The following is a 16,757-nucleotide window of genomic DNA, read 5'->3' on the forward strand; positions in this document are numbered from 1 at the left end:
TGAGCTGAGCAGGATTTTTTGTGCAACAAGAGACAGAAGAAAAGGGTTGGATGCCCATGGTGTCAGTTTATGATTTCTGAAGCAAATATCTCTGCTTCAGCACAGGAACCCTGTGTGGTGTTTGTTCTCTTTAGCCTCTGTTTACCTTGTCTATTTATAAGCAGGAATATTTCATGCAGGTGTTTTGAAGATAAATGACACAAAGAAAAATACTGGAATTGCAAAAATACTATTGCCCTGGAATCTGCAGATATACTTTATATAGCTGGAAGTGCCTAGAGTATTGGACAGGTGTCAAATAAATTGTAAGAAATATTTTAATAGATCATTCCAGATAAGCCAAAGTTTCATGGAAATGCAGTTTAGATAATAAAAAAAAAAAATCCTATCAGTTTGCCATTTATTGTGTGTGTATGGGCTTGTAAATAACCATTCTAGCAAACCAAACCAAAGCAAACCTCTTTGGGTATATTTCCAGGAGAATAACACTATGGAAAAAAAATAACAGGAGTCTTACTTCAGCTCAGAAAACCGAAGGTGCAAAAGGGTCACTTCATTGAATATATTCTGCATGTGAAATGGCCACTAACAGGGATGAAAAAGGCAGGCAATACACCCAACTTAATGCACATAATATATTCCAGGCCTTCACTGCAATAGTTAATGCCTTTGAGAGTCCTCAGGGGCACAGCTGTCCAGCTCCATCAATTTTGACACATAATGCAGGTAATCAGTAATTCAAATGTTACACTGAGCTCATAGAGACAGAATAGATTAATGTAGATTCATGTAGAAAGTCTCACAGAAGCTCTACAGCCAGACATGAGAAGGTGTATTTATTTAAAATAGCAGAATCTTATTTCATATTAAAATAAAATTTAGGAAAATCCATAATTCAGCACAAAGTGATTGGTGCATTTAAGTGAATGCTTACAATTCCCAAGCTCTGTGGGAAAGGCTGTTACACAATGAAATGGTGGAGATGGGAGCTGCAGTTGTGTGGGCACCTGTGGGATCAGATCAAAGATGAAGAAAATCCCTTTTATTGTGAGTTCTTGCAAATTTCCTTATTTAAATTACAGAGTTTATTCATACTCTGCAGACTTTCTGGGCAGGCAGAGGAATGAAATATGCATTGCACTGCTTATGCATGTTACCTAAACATTCTTTCCTTCTCATTACAGGACTCAGCTCAGCTCTAGGGGAGGAGAAAATTTATTTTGTTCTTTGAGAAAATTTATTTTGTTCTTCCTGTGTCCTGCTCATGAGCCTCAGATGGCACCAAGGCACAGTCAGGTAACTTCAACTCAGGCAAAAATTGAGAGGAGAAAAGGAAATCTTAGTAGGCAAGTTCTTCCATCACCACTGTTTGAGGCAGATACTTCCTTCTTTACACAGTTTCATTAACATAATATAATTATCCATGCTATATAATGAGCTTTTAACCTACAGAAATTCACTTGGAAATGACACAGAAAGGTTTTTTCCTGGGTCCGTCTATGTTTCATATCATCATTAATGACCTGGGTGATAGCACATGGAATATGCTTATTAAATTTGGAGGTGACACCGAGCTGAGAAGCACTGAAAGTGCTCAGGAGAGCAGGAAAAAAACCTCCAAAGTGATTCTGACAAATTGCACTTATGTTCTCAAAAAGGGGGAAAAAAAAAAAAAGAGATGCAATTCCAACAGGGTCATGTGCAAGATGTTCACTCAGTCAGGAATAACAGCTATAAAAACCAGAGCAGCTCTATAGGAAATCTGCAGAAGAGGCTCCACGGGCTCTTGCACACCACGGGAGGATCACGAGCCACCAGTGTCACCCAGCTGCCACAAAGGCAGGTGCCCTTTGTGGAAAAGCCAGCAGCAGCCAGGAGAGCCTGTCCCCCCTGTCAGCAAGGTCTCAGCTTCAATACCTTTGTTTTGGTGCTGTGTACTCAGAAAATGTGGAAAGTCTTGGAGGGATCCAAAAGCAGCACCAAAGATCAGCACAGGACTGCACCAAGAGGAGAAGCCTGGGTGCATGGGCTGGGTAAACTCCTGGAATGTGAGAAGCGAATCACAGAATTACAGATTACAGGCTATCCTGAGTAGGGAGAGACCCACAAGGATGGCTGAATCCAGCTCCTGGCCCTGCACAGACACCCCAATAATCCCACCCTGAGAGCAGGGATGTCCAAGGGGCGTCCAAACCCTCCTGGAGCTCTGGCTGTGCCCATTCCCTGGGGAGCCTGGGCAGTGCCAGCACCCTCTGGGGGAGGAACCTTTTCTTTGAGAAGTCTTCAGAGCCTTCAGGAGGAGCTGATGTGTCAGGGATGACAAAATGAATATTCCCTTAGAGCAAAGACATGGACCAGCTGATTTTTTAAATCCATTGCACTTCCATGGACGAAGAAGTCTAGCAATAAAGCAAGGATATAGCTTGCCCAGCTATAACTGATAGAAAGAATCAAGTAAAATGGAGCTGAAAAACTTTTAACTCTTATTCAGAGGTGTTTATATTTCTTTAGGGGGACTGAGTTAAATGGGAACCTCCAAGTAAAGCATTCTTTATAAGGAGGCTCCAAAATAGGGTCAGGGCTGAGACTCAAAGCTTTAAAGGCAATGCAGAAGTCCCCATCCCACCATTTTGGTGAGAATCCAACTCAGCTCCAGAGGATCCACAGATCAGAACACATTCTTAAACTCTGTCTATTCTCCATATTCTAAAACCACTCAGCACTGAAGTCAAACTTTAGATTTCAAGTAAAATATTTTAAAAATTAAAATAAAATAAGCCCCTAGAATAGCTCCACTGTTGTATTCTATCTCTTCTGGTTAAAGTGGAAGGTAAATGTTGGAAGTTTCTGCAAAAGATGATGTCCTACATATTGACTAAGACTCTATTTTTTTCCTTAGGAATTAAGTGCAACATTGGACAAATGAATCTTGTGGATTTGGTTTAGTAGTGGCCTTGGTGCATCATCTTAAAGGGCTTTTCCAACCTAAATGATTCTGTGGTCCTACACTTAGTGCACATATCAATATTTTTCTGTTTCTTGATATTTTGACTAAGCTGAGTGGATTACACATTTCATATGAGGGTGTTTTTTAATTCCCACTCTGTGAAGTGTTTCAGCTTTATAAACTGTCAAGCAAAACTTAACTACACACAGATTTTACTCTGTTAGCCTTGACTTGATGTTATCTAAACTGGCATTCTCTAAAATTCCAATAGAAAATCTTGCAAAAGAAAATTGCAAGAAAGTAAATACATTTTTACAGTCTCCTGTAGCTGCTAAACTACTCTATTCTGTTTTGTAGAGAAACATCTGGAAAACTGACTTCAGAATGAAAACTAAGGAGTGTGATGTACGTACAGAAAAGAAGATTTTTCTTTTTCAATTCCTGCAGTTGTTAGGCTAGAAATGAACCATGGAAATGGCTATGGGGAAAATTTCCCTGTATATATAAAAGTAATTATTTATATTTAATATTGTGCTACAGACACAGCAGTTAGAGTGCAATATCCATTGTAACACCCACCACTGCTCCAGATTATGATGGGCCCTCTTAGGTAATGTCACATTTGCAATCTCTGAGCGCAGCACTCAGGGAAAATCCAGTCAGCAGGAAACAATGAGGATGAGAATGTGCTTGTGAGCCATCCAAGGAACTGTCCTTGACAAGCACAAAGGAAAGCCAAACACCTGTCTGCCTATTATCCACTAGCAATCTCTTTTAATATCAAACATCTTTGCATTTCAATGGACACCTCAGTCTGTACAGCACTGAAAGAGAACAAACACTCCCAAACTACTGCATTTGTAAATGCCACATGATCATGTTTTAAAACCAGACCAGCAAAGGGAAAACATGCAATTTTGGTTTGAGCTCATAAATTAAAGATCTTAGTCTAAGTCAAAATTTTATTATATCTGCTCATCAACATGAGAAGATTTTACAAACAAACAAAAAAAAAAAAAACACAAAAAAAACAACAAAAAAACCCACCTTTTTTTTTTAATTTATTGAGTCACTGACTTCAGAAATACTTGCCCATATGAGTAAGAGAGAAATTTTAAGGAAGGAATTTTTTGCAAAGGTGTGTGGTGGTTTTGGCTGGGAGAGAGCTAATTTTCCAGAGTTTTGGATTTGGATCTAGAGTTCTGGAGTTTCTAGAGTTTTAGGATGAGAATAGTGTTGATAATACACTTATGTTTTAGTTATTGCTCAGCAGTGTTTATTCTAAATCAAGACCTTTCCAGTGTCCCATGCTCTGCCAGAGAGCAAACACATAAAAACCTGGGACTGAGCGGGGCCAGGAGAGCTGACCTGAGGTGGCCAAAGGGATTTGCCATCCATGGGATTTCCCATCCCAGGGAATAAACTGGGGAGAGGTGGCTGGAGGGGCCAATCACTGCTTGGGGATGGTCAGTGGGTGACAAGCAATTGCAATGTGCATAAATTGTTTTGTCCATTACTACTACTACTACTACTACTACTATTATTATTATTATTATTATTATTATTATTATTATTATTATTATTATTATTATTATTATTATTATTATTATTTCTACCCTAACTGTCTTAATAAACTGTCTTTACCTCAACCCCCAAAGTTTAATATTTTTCTCCAATTCTCTTTCCCATTCCAGCCAGCAGGAGTGGGGAAGGTGACAGCGAGTGGCTTGTGGTGCTCAGTTTCTGGCTGGGGTTAAACCCCAACAGCTCTTTGGGGACTGTTTTTCCTTTGCAGGTCGAGGTTGATTTTCCATTCCACATCCTCATGTCCTCTCCTTGGTCATGTGGGGCAGCCTGTGAATGTTGTGAACATTTCTCCTCTCTCCTGAGTAAAGAGATTTTTACTCCCAACAGCTGAGATACAGGTGGGGAGTAAATTGAGAGCAGGATGGGGTGGGCAGGCCCTGGCACAGGGTGCCCAGAGAAGCTGTGGCTGCCCCTGGATCCCTGGAAATGTTCAAGGATAGACTGGATGGGACTTGGAGCAACCTGGGCTGGTGGAAGGTGTCCCTGCCCATGGCAGGGGTTGGAATGAGATGCATTTTAAGGTCCCTTCCAACTCAAACCACTCTGTGATTCCATGATGTGCAATATCTGGATGGTTCATGAGCAAGACTCGCAGGAAGCAATGGTATTTACTACCCCTCTCATAAACACTGTGCTCACACCAGGAGCTGTAGGATTTGAATGGCTTTTACCAGTACTTAATTCTGCTGTGCTCTGTATTTTAATCAGAAATAACTGGTAATGACCTTCCCCAGTGCACGAGATCTTCAGGACACGTTCCTAAATCCCATCCTCACTGATGCAGGTGGCATTCAAAGGGGCTTTAGCAGTGAAGAAAACAGAATCATACAGTTCAGGTGCAGGGAAAGATGCACAGATGTATGCTCTGCACTCCCTAATAGGAGCAACAAGGTCTTCCCAATCCTGGAACAGAATTTTTGATCAAATGCCTGGTGGCGAATTTGAAATACTAGCCTGGGGGCCCTGATGAGACATAATTCCTTCCAGAACAAATCCAGCTTCCACATCCATTCCTCTAAAGTCATTATTGACCCAAGGGAAAATGCTGGCCTTAAGCAAGTTTTAATAAAGACTGGTGGAGTCGTTTCTGCAGCACTAAATGCGATAATGAGAAACAAGCCACTTAGCTCCAATAGAGCCAGGACCTGTATATAACCTGAAAGTCAGTTTGCTGAGGTTCTTGGGATTCCTTCCAGCGATGAAACAGGCATCCAAAAGAGATCTAATTACCTTGCACACTAATTTGTTACATAAAAATCAGTCAGGCTTAAATGGACCGATATTCTGCTTGTCCTATATGAGTGTAATTTATTTTAATACTGTTTCTGTGAAGTAAAAATATCCATAGACTAATCAAGTCTGGGTTGAAAATCAAGGTTTTTACTAAACCAATAAAAGTGTGAACATATAAATCTGGCCTTAAATATTGCTCTACTTTAGAACTTTTCTTCAGTTTATTTTAAACAAGAAATGTTTGCATTTATGACCGCAGGACTTAATATAAAATAGCAAATTTTCCTACAGACTCTGGCAGATTGAGAGTTTCTTATGGGATTACTGAAAGTTCTCTATGCATGAAGTAGGTAAAAAATCCTTGATAAGTAGCATGCATTAGTTTTAAGTTAGATTTGTAGGGTTATTTTTTTAAAAACTGTCCTTCACTCTGTCCCTTTCTAACCATCAACCTCAAAATAAAACCTTGCTAGACACAGTGGAAGTGATTTGAAAATTAAACTACAGTCTTGCTAGAGAGAGATAGAGAAAGGACCCTTTGTGTGACTGTTATGATCCTCAGCCTCCATCCCAGGCACAGCAAGCACAATCTTTTGTGCCTGTGCTTGATGTCTGGCATTCACTCACAGAGAGATGCTTTGTTTTTTGGCTTCAAATTTTACAATCAAGTATTGAAGTTATGAAAGTCAGCAGAGGAAAAACCAGAAATAGGCTCCTCTGCCCTGGTGCTTTGGTGGTACAATTGATGGGAGGGAATAGGAGCACAACGAAGAGAGGCTGAGTGTGGCAGTGCTTCGGGCAGGAGGGAAACTGGAGAATATTCCCATGAATAAACCATGCAGAGAACCCCTGGGCCAGCTCCTGCCCTCACCCAAAACAAGCTGTATCCAGGTATTTCATTATGAAATTCACAAATTTACAAAGTTTTACAGGTCTGATCAAGCTTTGCTATGAGCAGCAAAAATAAATAATTTGGCATTAATCAGGGGGAGATACAATTCCCAGCCAGACTGTCAAACCTCAAGCCGGTGTGCTGTACTTGCAGCCAACCCCTTCCTTTATTTCACACAAAAACAAGTCCCGCGTACTAATCCTCTTTATGAAAATTCCTAAAATATTTTCTAAAGTTACAGGGGAATCAGTGTGTAACACAATCCTCCTGCTTTATGATCCGGGAGAATTGGCACTTACAGGTTTTTTTTTTAATCATCCTTTAGGTACTGTTTGAGTTGAAATCAGATACTGTGTGGTAATTTCAATAAAAGTAATATTGCCTCACGTTTCTGTGAAACTCACAGCTATTTATAGGAACGAGACGCAGGGGTGGGGGCACAGCAAATATTCCTGGTTTGAATGGAGATGAAATGTCAGGAAGACTGGAGTTGCCATCTACTGGAATGTGCAACGAATGACAACTGCCATGCAAAAATCCTGAATTTCAAGCATTAGTCACAGGAACAGTCCAGGTACTGCAAGGCTCCAGGACAAAAAAAAAATACACACAAAAAAACCCCGATCAAATATTATAAAGTAAATCTCCAAAGACAAAGAATTATTCTCCACTCAGCTTTTGAGAAGTCAGAAGATGCACAAGGAGGCTGTGTCAGACTAATTTTATTTGCCTGTGTCTTTATCCACATTCAGCAATAGATTATATTTATCACTCCTCATCAGAACACTGATAATTGCACTTGCCAGCTTCAAAAGCACAAAAGAATGTCAGAATCTGAAAAGGAGAGAATTATAAATTCTTCAAGTATGGGCATCTAATCACCACTGCATTTTTCAACCACCACTTTTTAATGCAAGATAATATTTAGGAATGTCTTCAGCTGATGAAACACAGAAAAACATAACACAAATCTTCTTAGAGCTGCTTATCATCATACAGTCAGTCCATATTAATTTTGCTGTTCCAATAAAGTGTAGAAAGTTCATATCAGAAAAAAAAAAAAAAAAAGAAGTATTCAAGTATTCACTCTTGTGCTTGTAGGTGATCTAAAGCAGAATTTTTGTTTCCTACATCTAGATCTTGCAAAAGAGCGATTATTTAGCTAGGAAAGTATATACAGGAAGTCTTTACAGCTGGACAGACAGACAAACCAGACCTCTCCAGGGCAGTTCAGAGGAGAAAAGAAAACAGAAATGTCCTGAAAGTGCTATGACTGAAATGACACCAAAAGAGGAGGAGACTTGATGCTGACAGCAGCTGCAGCCCAGAAATTCAAGGTATTTGCAGACATCACCAGATCACGTCCCACCTCACAGCACCAAACCTATACACCAGGATTTTCTGCAAGCAGTTTAATATTTTCTCATGTTTAGTGAGGATGTTTATTAGTCTCTTAATAAATGGAGAGTATGAAGTGACTGCAGAGAAGTATCTGACATGTGAACTGTGTTATTATGATTAATGGAGTTCACACAGAAAGGGTTATTTCTCTGGAAAACGTCAGATTGAATAATTACTGGAATTACTCCCAAAGGGCTTTAGAAAATGTTCTGCCCAGTTTCAAGTCACGTTCTTATCACAGTTTTCTTTTGACTAGAGGGTGATCTTTAATTGCAGATTTAAGTAAAACAAGTACTGTAAGCAATTCATTAAACATTATGAAAAATGATGTATTTCTCTAACAGTCTTGAAAGCAGCTTTCACTTTTTACCCTCATCTTTAGGCAATATAGAAAAATCAAATCGATAAATAAAATGGCTTTCTTCTGCCTTTGAAACAAAAAGCACATTGTCCCTGTTTCCCTGCACCAGACTAGGTATAGAATATGCTAGAATTGATATATAGGAATATTACTGGCAATATTATTAAGATAAATAGGGAAGAGATGATAGCATTATTTGGTCTCTTGGATTTCTTAAATCTAATCAGTATTTAATGGATACAACGGTGCCAGAAAATCCAGACAGACAGAGAACACAGCTCAGAAGCTTCTGAACGTGTTTCAGGGAAGCATCCCAAGGTCGGCACTACTTTGCAGTGCTGCAGGTGCTTCCAACAGGCTCCACGCTCCTGCAGGGTGAGGACCAAGGAAAAGCAGCACAGACCAAAGGATAAAGGGATTTTCTTTGGGCTGAAGGTAAAGAAGCCAATACCACCCAACTTCATCCCACTGGCACTAGGGAAGCTTCTTCCCACTAAGTTTTCAATGTGTTCTGCTGCTCATTGCTCTCACAATCCTCACGAGAACAGCTTCAGGTGAACTCTGCTGACCTGATGTCAATGCATGGGCCAAGCTCAGCTGCACTATGGGCTGCAGAAACCTCATTGTACAAATCCCATACCTGGGAGCAGCAATGCACTGAATTCTTGTCCAACAGTTGCCCTGAACACCAGAACTGTGTCATTATGATATTCATCATGGTGTGGAGCCAGGCTGGGAGAGCTGGGGGTGTTCACCTGGAGCAGAGAAGGCTCCAGGCTGACCTCAGAGCTCCTTCACCTAAAGGGGCTCCAGGAGAGCTGGAGAGGGACTGGGGACAAGGTGTGGAGTGCCAGGCCAAGGGATGTGGCTTCCCACTGCCAGAGGGCAGGGTTAGATGGGATATTGGGAATGAATCCTTGACTATGAGGGACAGGCTGTCCAGGGAAGCTGTGGCTGCTCCATCCCTGGAAGTGTCCAAGGCCAGGTTGGACAGGGCTGGGAGCAACCTGGGATGCTGGAAGATGTCCCTGCCCATGGCAGGAAGTTGGAATGAGATGAGCTCTTTAAGGTCCTTTTCAACCCAAAATGCCTGTGATTCTCTGACACAGCAAAGGACGCATAGGAAGAGACAATCCCTGAAATTAAGAACTGGAAACAGTAACACCCAACAAAATCAACAACAACTGCAGATGTAAGAAGAAACAGGGCACAAAACAAGTAAAACAAGTGAGGTACAATTAAAAGAAGCAAAGTGTGGGTCTGGACCTGCTTCCAGGATGGATTTTTAGCAGGTCTGGCACTCACTATTGTGCGTTGCTGAATCACCTTTTGTCCCCTGCCTGCCATGGGTACAGAACATCCCCAGCCAGCGTTCACAGACCACACCAAGCATGAAGGGGAATCCGTCAGGAGTTTCACACCAAAAGTTTCCCAAACTTTTAGGATTGCTGCAAGGAATATTACTGATACAATCATGAAAAGTGGGTATTTGTCCACAGCCATGTGTGCATCACACAGCATCCACTTAAACACAAACACCTTTTCATGGACAAAAACACCTGAATAATGGGGAAAAAACTACAATATATCTTGAACCATAAGCATTTTACAGATACTGACCTTTGGTTTTGATTTAGAGGCTCTAACTAATAAAGCTTGGCTTTGCACCAAATCTGAAGAAGAAAATCAAGTACACTCTTGTCAAATCATAATTAATTTGCACTACAAAAAAAAAGAGCAGAACTAAGCCAAGCATTCTTTAAAACTGGTCTCTAGAATTCAAAACACTCCATAAAATGTCCTATATCTTGAAAAACAGGGTGATATTTTCCTGCCTTTTCAAGTTGATTACGCATCTTTCCACTCATTTAAAATATAAATTGAGTTTTAGGAAACAACAAGCTCTTCATTTTACAGGAATATTAAAGATTCAAAAGTACAGCAGTAGGAGAGGGAATGTGATTATGAAACGCAGCTGAAGTGAACCCTAAAGCTTTGTTAATGTTTGCCCTCCAAATCTGCTGTTTCACCATTAAAAACATGGCAGGGTAACTTACATTCATGCTACTAAGCAGATTTTGATAATGTATTTAGCATATTCTTTTTAAAACCTTGGAAAATTCAGGATCTTTGGATTTGTTACTAGAATTTGGTATGCCTCTATATATTTATTTAAAGCAATGAAGTAACACAGACTTTTGATTACTTTGTATGTTTCTTCATTCTAAGACACGAAAAGTCTTCAAAATACATTGAAACAAAACCAAACAAGAGTCAGAAATGCATATTTCAAAGATTGCCGTTGGAACTCACACAATTAAATTAGCTGTTGAGCAAAGCTGAGTTTCTAAGATTACACATACACCACACACAAACCTCCTCCACCACATAAACTCTTCAGTAATGCCTTGAGTATTTTTAAGTTGGTTTAAAAAAAGGTCAGGTTATTCTCTCTTTTTTAAGAAGGCATGACTATCTTTTGTTATGCCTTTAAATATGTCCTTCTGAGACTCCTGACCCATGACTATTTCTCTTAGACATTACATCAGTTGCAAATAAAACGTAATGAAACCATAAATATTGCAGGTAGTCAACAAACCATCGTCTTTAGCCTTGCAAAAATCACAATGACTTTTCTCTGAAATATGAGTCTTCAACCTGGTTTCTGCATTATTAATTCTGTCTATGAGCTAATGATCCAGAGGCCCTCTAATCTCCCTGTAAGATGCAATACACATGCAGGATTTCAATGCATTTTGTTCTGAGTTTTCCCTTCAGAATATGGAAATCATTGATTGGACAGGGCTTGGGGCGATGTGGAATAGTGGAAGGTGTCCCTGCCCACAGCAGGGAATGGAAGGAGATGGTCTTTGAGGTCCTTTCCAGCCCAAGCTATTCTCCAATTTTATGATTCTATTTTTCTATGGAGTCAGTTCAAATGGTGCTCTATGGAATGGGAGAGGACTCAAAACAAGTCTTATTCAATTTCAAAATACCAGCAGCAATTTCATAACTAACCTGTGTTTCTAGAAATAATGTATCCACAAAGGCCAGCATGAAGTTCTTTTGTCTTTTCTGATGTTGCTTTAGAATACATTTGGAAATGAGTACAAGAAATGGATTAAGAACAACTGGTTGTCTAATGCTGAGAACAGATTTTCTGTTCTAGGAAAAATTTCCAAGAGCAGTTCATCCACTTGTAAAAAGACTTTCCAGAAGACTGCCAGAAACAGCTTTTAACTTGTTCATCCTTGCTTTTAATAACTGATTTCATAAATTCCTCTCTATTCTCCACATGTCCTGCACTTTGGAAATCTAAAAAGTGTTCACTGCCCCTCAAGGTGTTGCCATTGGTGAAAAGAAGGAAGGATTTTGCATCAGGAAGGTTATCCCAATGTATGACCAATGGCTTCTCTACAGCATGGTGCTACCTGCATCCCCAGGTGAGACCTCACAATTTCCCAAACAACACAAGTTATTCTGGAAAAGGACAAAAAATATTGGTAAAACATGATGGGTTTAGGACCATAACCAGTTTGGCTACAGGGAGGATTTTTCACAGCCCTAAATAATCCTCTATTGTGTCACTTCATCCAACCTCTTGGTAAGTGTGAGTAAATACACCACCAACCAACCAACCAACCAACCAACCAACCAACCAACCAACCAGCCAACCAACCAGCCAATTGACCAGCCCCAGGTGAAACAGCTGGGAGAAGCAACATCCATGGAAGAACAGAACCCTTCAGTCAATACGAGTCTCAAAGCACAAATAAATTACTGTTTAGCACCAGAGTTAATCAAAAATAACCCTCACAGATGAACTATTAACAGTAGCAGAAGAGACAGTAGATGTACTCAGGAATGTGGATAAGCTGTGGCCCTCTCTGCTTCTAAGAGAATTGGAAATTAATTACAGTTCATTTGCTGGTACCTCCAGAAATGATGGGAAGGTCTTGAGATCAACCTTTGTGGTGTCTCACTTAGCACTTCTGAAGGTGGAATTAATTGATTTCCAAACAAATATGACCAACTAAAACCTCCGTGCTTGCTAATCATTGCACTCCACACCTGCTTCCTCCATTATTTCCTAAGACATTTTTAGAGATATAAATTAGCAAGGGTTACTCAAAACCCAAGGTTTAAATTTTCACTTTTCCTGCAAACCAGGAGTTCCACCAGCCTGGTAACGTGACAGTAGCACAGCAGCCTTTGCCTAGCCAGGATGTTGCATGATCTTCATGTGTTGATTAATCATAAAAGGATCATTTTACTTCTTGTCTTTTTCCCCTTACCCCTGGAACCAGTCACTCTGTCAAGAGTTTTGCCATCACGACCAGACATCAAAGCTATTTTCACAAACACTTAAGAAAGTCAATCCTTTTTTAGCTTATTCAAGTAGTCTATCAGTCATGGATGGAAAACAGAGTTACTTTTTCATACTCTGGATATGTTGTCCTAAAACCTGACATTTCTGCCCTGCTCTGACAATTCTGCACATGGGTCTCTTCTGTCATGGACCTTCTAGAGCTATGCATGACCACCTGCAAGTGAGTGTGGTTGATGAGGATGGAATAACTGCAATGAGACAGAGAAATGTTTATCACCTTGTCAAAAACAAGAAGGTCATTTACATAAGAATGTCTATGATTTAAAGGGAGCCACAAATCCAATGTGCCTGTCAGGTACGGTAAGAATTTAATGACATCTGGAGCCAGCAGGATTATTTGGGTCAAAATCTTGTATAATGTTACTCATTTTTATATCTACTAAAACAGACATGTTATAGAATTGGACTTCTTATCAGATGAAATCCGAAATTTTATACAGAATGGGCAGCCAATAAATGTTCAGGATGACCAAGACAGAAATTCAAGAGAAATAACAGATGTAGTTTGCTTTACCTTAGGTCATATCTTTTTCCCCCTTTTTTGCTTTTAAATGTTTCTTTTATGCAAAATGTCATGGTTCAGCACACTTGAAAATTAAAGAAAGACTACCAAAGATCAAGGTTTGAGTCCTTCCATTCATGAAAGGAAATTAAAATCATCACTAAGAGCATCACTTTTTATTATTCTGATACAAACCACTCAGAAAATGCCAAAAGGAAGAAGTACACTCAGTATTTAATAGGTTGTTTTACCTTTTCATATTTTGGTGGAGAATTTATGAAAAGATGTGTGTATGAAGAGTTGGATATCAGCAGCCACATTCTGATCTCGGGCACTCTGTCCCAACCCCATCTGTCCTGGATTGCAAATTAAAGTAAGGTAAATATCCAGGCAGAAACAGTAAAGGAATATCCAAGGAATTAGCAAAAATTAAATGATTCTGGGGTGAGTTAAATTATATGGGACATTTAATGGTTGGACTGGATCATCTTAAAGGTCTTTTCCAATCTTGATGATTCTATGATTAATCTGAACACAATATTAAAAATGTGTAGAGCAAATACATTGAACTGCATTGAAATGAAATGAAATACATTGTTTTTCCTTTCCAGATTGAACAGTTCTGACCTTGCTGCCACTGAATTATCCTTGTCATGACTACATGAAGAGGCTTCCCACCTAAACTTTCTAAAACTTTATTCATGTTGTTCTTCTGTAACCTACTTCACATTGATTTAATCAAGCTCCTTTAAACACATACAGTTTTGCCATTCTTAAAATGTTTTATAATAGCACATTTAATAAAGCTAATTTAAATCTGCTAATTTATAGAGACTTGCCAGAGGCTTTGAAACTTCAGAAAATGTGTAAACTTAACAGTTTGGCTGTGATAACAGCTCAGACAGTGGAAATTAAGCCCTTTGCATTACAATCATCTTCAAAGTGAATTCCTGGTTTGATTGCAAAAAGGGTACATTGCAAAAATACAGTAGGACACCAATTTACAAAAGATATTTCAGATGCCCCAGTTCTTGAATTTGGTCACTACTGTGCCTCAGCATCAGAGCCTCAAACATACACTGTGAGATCTCTCATCTTAAGACTACCTGGATTCTTTTTTACAACCAAATTTTGGATAAGAGCAGAGTTTCTTCTTCAACAGCCCTTCGTTAGAGCTCTGAGAGAGTGCACTTAGGGCCATTAATTCTGGGTCCCTAATTCTGGTTGTCAGTCTTCCAGCTGCTGCCATACAGGTTTGCTACTGTCTGCTCCAATTCCTGCCTTTGAAAACCAAATGATAATGGATTATATGCCAGAGTGGGAACAGGCACATTGGTTGGGATCCAAGCTGTATCCCAGGTGATAACAAGGAGGAGCAGTGAAAAAAAAAAAAAAAAATATTCAGCTCTTCAGTGATGTATCAGGGAGCTTCATCTCTACTAGAAGAAGTCTTTATACATAGCATTTAAATGGTAACTAAGTGATCCTTATCATCATCTGATTTGCAGAAAATGGTAGCTTTCCTTGAAGATATAATTGAAAATTTCAGGGCTGCTGTTGCAGACCTCTCTCTAAATTTTTACATGGGAGAAGGCATTAAGGCTTCACCCAAAAAAAGACTTGTAGGGTTGCAGATTTTTAAGGGACACAACCTCATTGCTTTGAAGCTTTTTTCAGTATCTGTTAAGTTCAAGCCATCCTTTAATTTTTTTTTCCATTGCTAATTGCACCAAAATATTCATCAAGGCAATCTGGAATATATTCTTGGGTGGGTTTTTTTAGTCTCTCCTGCTCCAATGCTTTTTCTGTCAGTTCTGTCACTGCTTTCCCTCCTGCTTTTGTGTACCGAGAAACAGAATTAAGGTGTACTGCAACCAGTGGACACTTGCATAAACAGCCTGCTTTGAATAAAACTGCATGATCTGGGGAGAGGAAAACCACCTTCAGCTCTCCTGCCCAAATGCTAAAACATAGATGAGGTTCATTTACTATTAAAACATCACATTTTTGCTTTGAGACCACTTTGAAATGTTGTGAAGAGCAGAAAAATGTAAATAAACCGAACAGGGAGCATAAAAGCACATTGATCCATTGATCCCCAGGTTCTGATACCACAATTTAAATGGTTTATATTTGTAATTTATTTAAGACTGTTTCTGGCAAATCCATTAGTAATCAATCTCCTTCACACATTTTTATTTTTATGCACAAGAGCTTTAAGTTTGCCAGGACTTCTGCAAAGCAACTTTTACTGCATCAAATTACTGCATTCCTTGATCTCTCCCAGCACACACTCACAGCAGCCACACTCAAACACAATGTTTAGCTCTGCAACAGACACCACCAAAACAAGGAATTGCTTTTAAATTAACACAGCTGTGAAAAAAGAAAGCAAACACAGTGGTTTTGCCCTGTCCCTCCAGCATTTTGCATCCGATGTCCACTTAAAATCAGCACGATCCTCTGCAATCCTTGCATCCTGAAATCCGTGTGGAACTTCTTCATTGGGTATTGATGCAGAATTGGGAGCTGTCAGCTCCGATTGCTCTCACCAGCACAGGGGCTTGAGATTCTATTTCATAATAGGAAAAGATGGCCAGCGTTTTCCTGACAGAAATACCATGCATTTTTCAGTCAGTAAAAATTACAGAGCTCATTGATGATGCCTTTCCCATAGAGAACGAGGACTGAAAATTACCCAGCAAAGATTTTTTGTTTCTTGGAACATGGAACAAAAATCAGCACGATCTGCTAAACTTATTAACTAATGGGGTTTGAAACCCCCTCTTTGCATGCTGCTGACACACTCACAGCAACCTATGCATTGATCTTATTCAAAAAGCACAGTAATCTTTATGCTGCTAGAATTTGAGTTCTGTGTGCCGTAGCATACACCGCAAAGAAAAAGAAAAAAAAAAAAAAAAAAAAGCCTTTAGGAAAGGCATGTGCTGAACACACAAAATATGCAGGATGGAAAGAGACCAAATGTAATTAAAGCTTATATGAAATGAGACATTCCTATTTGCAGAGCTCTGGCTGCATTTCTATGAGAAAGAATGCACAGAATTTCAAATCATGCTCTATTTAGACAATGTCAGAAGAAAAAAAACACACATTTCCCCCCCACACACCCCTCAATCCCCCACCCAAAGACCAAAAGGCAAATCTCATCATCGGAATTAGAGAGAAAAAGCAATCCAAAAAGACTGGTTTACATATTCCTTCCCAAACCAAGTAATCGAGTCTCTCTCTCTCTCCCGGCTAATAGCTTATAAATTCAGACTTTAAACAAAAGCATCCGAGGAAAAAAAACCAGAAGAAAGAATCCTAATTCTCAAGCTTCCTACTTAGCACTGCCTCGCTTTTGATGATTTGTGCGGCTGTGTGTGCGTGCCTGTTTGAGAAATGGCGAGATAGGCTTAAAGTATTTTCCATTTCATCAAA

General features: G+C 39.5%; 1 protein-coding gene across 5 annotated transcripts in view; it reads right to left on the reverse strand.

The window, feature by feature from the left end:
- The window catches only part of CTNNA2 (catenin alpha 2), a 484,474-nt gene that overhangs the window by 143,775 nt on the left and 323,942 nt on the right, over positions 1 to 16,757 (reverse strand). The window contains exon 1 of one of the 5 annotated variants that reach the window (XM_059470199.1): positions 16,661 to 16,751. The exons of the other annotated variants lie outside the window; for them this stretch is intronic. The gene's annotated coding sequence lies outside the window, so the exon portion shown is untranslated. Of the gene's footprint in view, positions 1 to 16,660; positions 16,752 to 16,757 lie in introns of those variants that run through there. 5 annotated transcript variants of the gene reach the window in all.

The sequence above is a fragment of the Ammospiza nelsoni genome, chromosome 4 (genome assembly GCF_027579445.1).
Source record: "Ammospiza nelsoni isolate bAmmNel1 chromosome 4, bAmmNel1.pri, whole genome shotgun sequence".
In the NCBI taxonomy this organism is placed as follows: domain Eukaryota; kingdom Metazoa; phylum Chordata; class Aves; order Passeriformes; family Passerellidae; genus Ammospiza; species Ammospiza nelsoni.